Source organism: Macaca mulatta, chromosome 4 (genome assembly GCF_049350105.2).
Source record: "Macaca mulatta isolate MMU2019108-1 chromosome 4, T2T-MMU8v2.0, whole genome shotgun sequence".
Lineage (NCBI taxonomy): Eukaryota > Metazoa > Chordata > Mammalia > Primates > Cercopithecidae > Macaca > Macaca mulatta.
The window spans coordinates 15,574,812-15,584,774 of NC_133409.1; positions in this window are offsets into that span (position 1 = coordinate 15,574,812).

Sequence of the window (9,963 nt, forward strand, 5' to 3'; positions counted from 1 at the left end):
CCCAGGGAGTAGAAAAGGAAGGTTGGGTGAAGAAGGGGATATTTATTTTTTACTTTACACCCTTGGGTGCTACAAAATTTTTACATGAGTACATGTATATGTGTATGTGTGCACACACACATATGTACACATACATATATATGGGTTTATTCTGTTGCTCTAAGGTTTGTGTTTCTTCGTGTTTTACCTGTAAAATTTCATCTGTGATATGGTTTGGTTCTGTGTCCGTGCCCAAAACTCATCTTGAGTTGTAATCCCCACATGTCAGGGGAGGGGCCTGGTGGGAGGTGATTAAATCATGGGACAGACTTCCCCCTTACTGTTCTCGTGCTAGTGAGTGAGTTCTCACGAGATCTGGTTGTGTAAAAGTGTGTGGCATCTCCCCCTTTGCTGTCTGTCTCTCTCCTGCTCTGCCATTGTAAATATGTGCACCCTTCCCTTGACCTTCTGCCATGATTGTAAGTTTCCTGAGGCCTTCTAGTCATGCTTCCTGTTAAGCCTGTGGAACTATGAGTCAATTAAACCTCTTTTCTTTATAAATTACCCAATCTCAAGTAGTTCTTTATAGCAGTGTGAGAACAGACTAATACAATCTGAAATTTTTATTGGTAGAAAGAGTAAGGTCACAAGGAGCAGCGGCTCACACCTGTAATTCCAGCACTTTGGGAGACTGAGGCAGGAGGATTACTTAAGGCCAGGAGGTCAAGGCTGCAGTGAACTATGACTGCCACTTCACTCCAGCCTGGGCAACAGAGTGAGATCCGACTCAAAAAAAAAAAAGGAAAAAGAAAAGAAAAAGGTACGGATACATAGATACATTCCTCTAAATAACTGCCAATTGTCCCAAGACTGTGGAGTGACACTAACCCATTTTTTCTCCATTGATTCAAATGCTGCCTTTATCATATACTACACTGCTATTGCTACTATTTTAATTATTACCCTCATCATGAGGTTTTTAAAACTCAAGTAAATTACCAGTTTAAAAAAATTTCCCTTGGATTTAAATTACAAGGTTATAAAAAAAATCAACCCCAAACCAAGGTACATATGTATATACACATCATCAATTATGTATTAATTTATTTTAACAAAAAATGTGTCTCAAACTATAAAGACATTCAAGCATAAATATTGGCCTTTTCCTTTAAAAAAAAAAAAGTGAAGGAGATCCTGTATTTCTTTTATAGCCCTATTATTAATCTTGAGAAACTGTGCTCATTGCCTGACTACGTGCTTTCAGTCCACTCTGTGGGGGTGTAATTGTATGTTTTACAAGCACTCACCTGGATTTATATAGTCATTCTGCAGGAAAGTGCCTCAGAACCAGCATGTGGTTAAGATTGTTCATCTCCCATTTAAATGCTGCTATGTAACATTCCCCAGCTGGGAGGTGGGCTTAGTACTCACAAGAGCTACATCTAAATATTGAAAAGTACCTGGAAATGTTCAGATTTTACTGAGATCTGAGCACTTTTCTTCTTCCCAATGTATTCAAAAGGCAAAGTATTACTCTATTTCTTCTGCCTCCCCAAATAGGATAGTTCTCTGTTCTATGATGAGATTGCACTACAGAGAAACAATTTGTACATTCCATATGATTGATCTATAACTATAATGGTAACAGGAAGAAAATAGCAGCAATAATGGGTAAGCAAATAATTGCAAACTTCTGTTTCCGGGACTATTGCAAGCTCAGTTCCCTGGACATCCCTCCGTCTATAAAACAACTAAAAATTCTAGATGAAATTATCTAAATGAGTAACATTTAAATTTAGATGAGTGACAAAATATTGAATTGGAAGTGTTGAGTGAAACACCAAGACATGATAAATATTGGACACAAAGCAAATTTTGGGACAGACCAAGATGAAGACATTCAATGCAAGTGGCCAAGAATACAGGTCACATAGAAGGCACAAAACAGTCTGGTGACTCTCCCCTTGGAACTCCACTGGGAGTGGGTTTACAGAAAGAGTTCCTCGTGAGAGCTGCTGCTACCCTATGAGAGGTGATGACACTTTCTCACCATAAGTCCGAAGAGGAGCTTCAAGAAAGCCTCTCAGAGAGCTTGACACAGGTCCCCTGAAATTGTGAGCCACAGGACAGGTTACCCAGGGTTGAGGAAACTAAAGCAAAGAGGCTAAGGCTCTTGGCCTGGGACAACAGGGCAGAAAAGGGGGATGCTCTGGCACTGTGATGAACTTGCATTCTAATATTTTATGAAAATGTAAAGCATCTAGAATAGCCAAATATCTTTGGTGAAAAAAACAGATGAAGTGGGAAGACTTACTCTATCTGATTTCAAGAATTATTAAAAAGCTACAATAAGTAAAACAGTGTGCATTGGCGTAAAGGCAGATACATAGAGCAACTGAACAGAAAGTCTAGAAATATGAGGCCAGGGACAGTGGCCCATGCCTGTAATCCCAGCACTTTGGAAGCCCAAAGTGGGTGAATTGCTTGAGTCCAGGAGTTGGAGACCAGCCTGGCCAACATGGTGAAGCCACATCGCTATTAAAAATACAAAAATTAGCTGGACATGGTGGTGCATGCCTGTAATCCCAGCTACTCAGGAGGCTGAGGCACAACAATCACTTCAACTCCAGAGGTGCAGGTTGCAGTGAAATAGACACATATATGGCCAATGGTCTTTTGACAAAGATTTTGATATTGTTTGTCTCCGTGTCCCCACCCAAATATCATCGTGAATTGTACTCCCATAAATTTCCACATGTTGTGGGAGGGACCTGGTGGGAGAGAATTCAATTATGGGGGTAGTTTCTCCCACACTGTTTTCGTGGTAGTAAGTCTCATGAGATCTCATGGTTTTTTAAGGGGCTTCCACTTTTGCTTCTCTCTCATTCTCTCTTTCCACCACCATGTAAGAAGTGCCTTTTGCCTTCTGCCATGACTGTGAGGCCTCCCCAGCCACATGGAACTGTGAGTCCACTAAACCTATTTTCTTTCCTATGTCTTTATTTTTTTTTATTTTTTATTTTATTTATTTTTTTTTTTTTTTTGAGACGGAGTCTCGCTCTGTCGCCCAGGCTGGAGTGCAGTGGCGCGATCTCGGCTCACTGCAAGCTCCGCCTCCCGGGTTCACGCCATTCTCCTGCCTCAGCCTCCCGAGTAGCTGGGACTACAGGCGCCCACAACCGCGCCCGGCTAATTTTTTGTATTTTTAGTAGAGACGGGGTTTCACCGTGGTCTCGATCTCCTGACCTTGTGATCCGCCCGCCTCGGCCTCCCAAAGCGCTGGGATTACAGGCGTGAGCCACCGCGCCCGGCCCTATGTCTTTATTAGCAGCGTGAAAACAGACTAATACAGATGCCGCGACAATTCAATGGATAAAAGATATATTTGCAACATTGGTTATTGGAACATTTGAATAGCCAGATGCCAAAAAGAGAAAAAAGTGAGAAAAAAAAAAAAAAAGGGAGAGAGAGAGAATATCAGCCTGTACCTTACAATGGGAAACTTGCACCATCTATAAAAATTAACTTGAAATGAGGTCAGGCACAATGGCTCATACCTGTAATCCCAGCACTTTGGAAGCCCAAGGTGGGTGGATTCCTTGAGTCCAGGAGTTGGAGACCAGCCTGGCCAACATGGTGAAGCCACATCTCTACTAACAACACAAAAATTAGCTGGACGTGGTGGCACACGCCTGTAATCCCAGCTACTCAGGAGGCTGAAGCACAAGAATCAGTTCAACCCTGGAGGTGCAGTTTGCAGTAAGCTGAGATCCTGCCACTACACTCCAGCCTGAGTGACAGAGCAAGACTCTGTCTCAAAAAAAAAAAAAAAAAAGCAAAAATCAGGTTTTTTTTTGAAATGGATCAAAGACCTAAATGCGAGATTTAAAATTATAACACTTTAAAAGATAAATGTACTAGTTATCTATTGTTGAGTAACAATGTTACTGCTCAACTGGAGGCACTCATTGGCAGAATTCAGTTTCTCATGGTTTTGGGACTGAAGACTTCAATTATTGCCCTCAGCTCCTAGACACCACCCACACGTTTGCCATGTGTTCCCCAATGCAATCACTTGCTTCCTCAAAGCCAGAGAGAAAGAGAACCCAGCAAGATGGGTGCCAATATCTTATGTAACATAATCATGTAGTCACACATAATCACATACATCCCAACAGCTTTGCCATATTCTACAGCTTAGAAGCAAGCCACAAGCCCTGCTCACACTCAAAGCCAAAAGCAATGGGAGAGTAACTTCAGAAAATATATAGCTCTACTGCACTGATGGGGAGAAATGTACATGACTATACAGATCTTTTGTGTGTTTGTTTAAAAAATAGTTCTACATGGATATTCCTTGTATGCTGCCTCGTATGGCGGTTTCTTTTCCGTGTATGTTTTTATTTCCCTATTTAGGCCGTAAGTTCCTGAAGGATGGGAGTATATTACTTACACCTCGTCAGTTCCAGGGAACCCAGCAGCAGCATCTCACATGTATTCAGTACAAGAAATAGTTGGCTAGAGAGTCAGCTTGGCAGAATGGGAAGTGCATAGGCTTATGGAATCAGGGGAAGTTAAATTCAAATCCCAGCTCTTCCATTTACTAGTTAGGTAAACTAGAGCATTACTTAATATCTGTGATCTTCAGTTTCCTTATATTACCTCATAGTTTTGAGATTAAATGAGATACTGTGTATCAGCTGCCTGTTTCACTAAATAATAGCAATTACTGTTATTTATAGATGAGGATAACCAGTAATAAAATATTTTAAATGAGCAAGCTTAACATTAGACGACAACTGAAGCAGCGTTCTGTGACGGGTATTTCTTAGCATGTGTTAAAACATCAGGAATCCTTTTGACAGCTGCTCCCCTGGCTAAGAACAGCCCCTTCCAGGTGTGCACCCTCTAGAGTGCCCCAGAAACAATGCTTTGCCAACTACCTTCTGCAAACCGTCTTTTCACTTGAACAAACTTCCTCCAAACAAACCCGATTAATTACTGAATAAAATACACCAGGGCGTGTCCTCGGATCACAATATTTCTGCCACAAGAGGGCACAATGTGACTGTGCATACTGTAGTTTCTTAAAAATTACAATCCTAAAAGTTCATATTCATTACAGGATACAGTGTTCCAGTAACTGTTTTTATTTATTTGAATATTGTTTTCTATATACTTAAATTGATTTTATTTCTTAACGCAAGAATAATGGAGAACAGGAAATTTCAATTTCCTTGTGGAAAATTGTTCTCAGGCTATAACTGGTTAAATACAAACGTAACATCATTATTTTCTGTTTAAAATACTGTGATTCATCTGCTTTCTGGGAGTCATTTCCTGTAGGGTCTTAAGAGGCTTTCTAGCTCCAAATTACTCTACATTCCTAGTTCTTGTTATGTTTCCTGCAGGCCATCAGGTTCATGGATTTTATTACAGCCTTGCAAATTAGTAGAAAATATTTACTAGCCCATAAATATTTTATCAGCTTCATCTTGCTCCTGGGGGCAGATTGGTAATGAAATCGCTGAAAGCACTATTATTCATAACTTACTCAGTTATAAAACTAACGATTGTTACGCAACCAGTTTCTAGCTTTTTTTCCCCCTTCTCCTTGGGAAGGGTGTGCATGTCTAGTGGATGTGGGCATGAATGTGGCCAAATAAACCTGTTGCCCAACATCACATGCAAACCATGGCATGGATGGCAAGAGTGATACATACACAGTCTGGTTTCATTGACAAATGGAAGTCACCCTCTGCTATGACCTGAATATTTGTGTCCCCCCTCAAATTCGTATTTTGAAATCCTAACACTCAAAATGATGGTATTAGGAGGTAGAGCCTTTGGGAGGTTGTTAGGTAATAAAGAGCCCTCCTGAATGGGATTAGTGTCCCCATAAAACAGGCCCCAAGAGACCCCTCACCCCTTCTGCCTTGGACCCCTCACCCCTTCTGCCTTGGGAGGTTACAGTGAGAATGTGGCCATCTATGAGGATTAGGGCCATAACCAGACACCGAACCTGCTGGCACCTTGATCTTGGGAGTACCAGCCTCCAGAACTGTGAGAAATAAATTTCTGTTGTTTGTAAGCCCCCTAGTCTATGGTATTTTGTTATGACAGCCTGAACTAAGATACGTTCCTTTGAGAAGTCCTGCTGGCAACAATACTCATCCCCTGTTTGAGAGAATTACTGGCCAGAACACGCCTGTTTCCTCCTCCTCCTCCTCCTCCTTATCCCCCCAACCCATTCCCCGGACACCTAGTGGGAGACTGGGCAGAACTTGTTACACTGTTTTACAAACATTTCTATCTCTGGGCTGGAGATGGATGTTTCTGTGCTCAGGGAGCTGGTGTGCTTCTGATATGGTACAGTTGTCCAAGTCACTGTCCATCTGTCTCTTTTTGCAAAGTCACATGTTTCTTTGTGGTGGCCATATCCATTTCAACTTAGACTTTATGTTCCATGCCAGCCTCCACCTGGCTAAGGGGAAGTGCCCTTCCCCTTATACTTTGGGGGTGCCTGCCTTTTTCTGGAAGAATAGCTGTGGGTCAGCATCCTTCTTCACACATTATGTCTATGCCCTCCTCCAACTGAGCCACAATTAGAACAGGATGGCAAATGAACTATACAGTTATTAATAGTGACAGCAAATGTGCCACACAAGAGAAGCAGCCCCCTGTAAGCAAGAGGGTGGGTGAGGACAACAGTGGAGAAGAGGCAGCTTTTCCCTCCACCATCAGCTCCCCTCCCCTCTTAGTTTAAACTCTGAGGAAGTGTGCGGGACCCTGATCTGACCCATTATTGAGCCCTGTCCCATAAACAAAGGAAATCGGTGAGGATCAGTGGAGACAGGGCAGCAGCAGGATGGGGCAGCTGAAACCAGGATTCCCAGGGGGCAAATGTGCCTGAGGATGCTGACAACTTGAACTTCAAGACAGATTTCAGGAAATGTTTTCCCCATGGCTGTACTGAGAGAGGTTAATAGATGTCCTGTGAAAACAGAGTTCCACAAAATGTCTTTGTCACAGGACTTCTTGGAGCCTTTAATATGCCAAAACTCTTATCTCCCAAAGGGAGGTATTATTTTAACCACAAAACTTGTTTTTGAAATAGTGTCATACAAACCTACTGTTTTGAGTTACATCTATGGGAACTATTTTTCTAATTATCTAATTTGGACCAATTATTCTAAAAGCAACAATCACAATGTGCTGTTCCCTTACTAAATAAGAGCAAAATGTGTTTAGTCATGTGTGATGAAGAATAAGACGGAGGAGTACTTTGGGGAGGGTTGTTGGGGGATTGGAGGCGGCATTGTCACTATAGATTTACAAATCCCTAGAGTCTTTGTGAAGGGTACAAAGCTTGTCTGTTATCCAGGTATATCTTTATTTCAACATGTAACCACCCAGTGAATTCTTCTTGCCCACTGCCCAGATAAAGCTGACTTACCAAGGCAGGGGAATTGCAATAGAGGAAGAGTTTAATACACATAGAGTCGGCTACATAGGAGACTAAAGTTTTATTATACTCAAATCAGCCTCCCAGAAAATTTGGAGGCTATGGTTTCTCAAGGAGAGTTTGGCAGTCGGGGGCTAGGGAATGGGTGCTGCTAATTGGTTGGGGACGCGCTCACTGGGGTATAGAAAATGGTCCTTTTGCTCCGAGTCCACTTCTGGGTGGGGCCACAGGACAGGGTGAGTCATGAGTCTCGGGTCCAGGTGGAGTCATCCGGTCATCAGAAATGCAAAAGTTTGGAAAAACATCTCAAAAGTTCTACAATAGTGATGTTATTTATAGGAGTAATTGGGGAAGTTACAAAGCTTGTGACCTCTGGAACAATGGCTGATAATCCTTTGTGCCTACATTTTAGCAGAATTCAAGTCCCTCTCGTAATCCTAAACTTGTGGCCTTTTATTAGTTTTATAAAGGCAGTTTTATTTTGGGAAGAGTTATTATCATTTAAACTATAAAATTCTCCCAGAGTTAGCTTGGCCCATGCCCAGGAATGACTGGGGCGGTTTGGAGGTTAAAGGTAAGATGAAGTTGGTCAGGTCAGATCTTTTTCACTGTCATAATTTTCTAACTGTTATAAGTTTTGCAAAGGCAGTTTCTAACAAGCTTGCAGTGCTTCCCTGGCGTCACCTTGTAAGAATTCCCAAGTTTGTCAGGTTTGGTGGCTCAGGCCTGTAATTCCAGCACTTTGGGAGGCTGAGGTGGGAGCATCGCTTGAACCCAAGAGTTTAAGACAAGCTTGGGTAACATGGCGAAACCCCATCTCTACTAAAAATACAAAAATTACCTGGGTGTGGTGGTGCATTCCTGTCACCTGAGCTATTGGGAAGCTGATGTGGGAGAATCACCTGAGCCTGGGGAGCAAGAGGCTGCAGTGAGCTGTGAGCTGTGATCATGCCACTGCACTTCAGCCTGGCTGGCAGAGTGAGACCTTGTCTCAAAAAAAAAAAAAAAAAAATCCCAAGTCCTAGAAACTGGTTTAGAGGTGGCCCAGCCTATGGTGTGATGGATGGGTAAATGAAGGGAGAGGCTCATGTTCGTTAGGCGGGATTTGAATGTCTGAGATCTCAGGGAGACATACCCAGCCCCTGTGTCTTCTTAGTGAGGTATAAGAAGCTATCTTTTCCAGAAGTCACAGGCTAGACTACTCCCCCATAAGTAAAATCAATACAAGTTAATGACCTGAAAGAACAGAAATTGATTAAAAGGAGGCAAATTGTAGGCAAATAAAATTCCAGTAAAACCTGGTATAACATGTAACTTGATGGTGCTACCATGGTCTTAAACAGTAGAAATTGCTATGGTAACACTCAGCACAAGAGTGCTGAAAAACATTTTGGCTGGTTCCTTTCGCAGGCTGGGGAGTGTTTTTCACTCATGTGCAGTGTGTCCCTGAGCCCTGCTGATCTTGCTTGCTTGGGACCATGACGATGATGAGAAATGGCAGCATCCTCAGAGCACGTCCAAGGACAAGGGGATTGGAAAGCATTGTCTTCTGAATTCCTAAGAGAGGAAAGCAAACAATCGATGTTCAGGGCTGTAGAATAGACAGCAATAACCACTACATCAATATCTAATTCTGCCCATGTCATCTAGCCACAAACCATCAACACTGTGCACCTATAGAAGCTTCCTCTAGAGCGTCCTGTGTGAATACGTGGGTCAAGTTGGCCCAGAAGGATTCTGGCCTGGGACCAAATTCGGCCATCTATCCTGAGAGACCAAAGTCTGAATTCAAAACCAAAAACCAGAAACTGAAGAAAGGAAGAAAAAAACAACAACCCTTAGTCTCCTCAGAAACCTAGGGAAAGGGAGGAGGTGCATACCAATACCCATGGCCACACGGAGAGAGGACTTTAATGGCCTGAGAAAAAATGTGCCATTGTAAGTGGAGAAGAAAACAGCTATTGTCTAACACTTAAAAAAAAAAAAAAACTGTATAAACAGCTAACAGCTGTTTTTCAGCCTTTGCTTTTTAGAGCAAAAGCCAATAAAAAAAGAAGACATGTGCCTTCAAATGTGGTTTTTGTTCAAAGCCCAGATTTTCTACAACTAATTTACAGCCCAGAAGTAGACCCTGTTTCAGATAGTTATGCTTTGAAGAATAGAGAAAACTACAAAGTTCAGTAGAATGCCACAGGCCCAGATGGAGGTGCAGCCAGACAGACTTTGCTGTGCCAAGGAAAGGCTGTGCTGACTTGATGGACAAGTCAGCGGTGATTTCAGTGTTAAAAAACAGAAACCGGAACTCTCAAACCTCACCTCAATAAGTGGACAACGAAAGGAAAAAACAGCAATTTTGCATGCAAAAGTAGGAAACAAGGTGCATCTCTCTGAGACGCTGTTGCTTGATCGATTTCAGCACGCCTAGCTACGATGATCATGAAAGGAGTAAATAATACAGTCATACATTGTCCACATGTAAAAGCCACCTGATAAGACTATGAGGACTCTAATGGGCATCC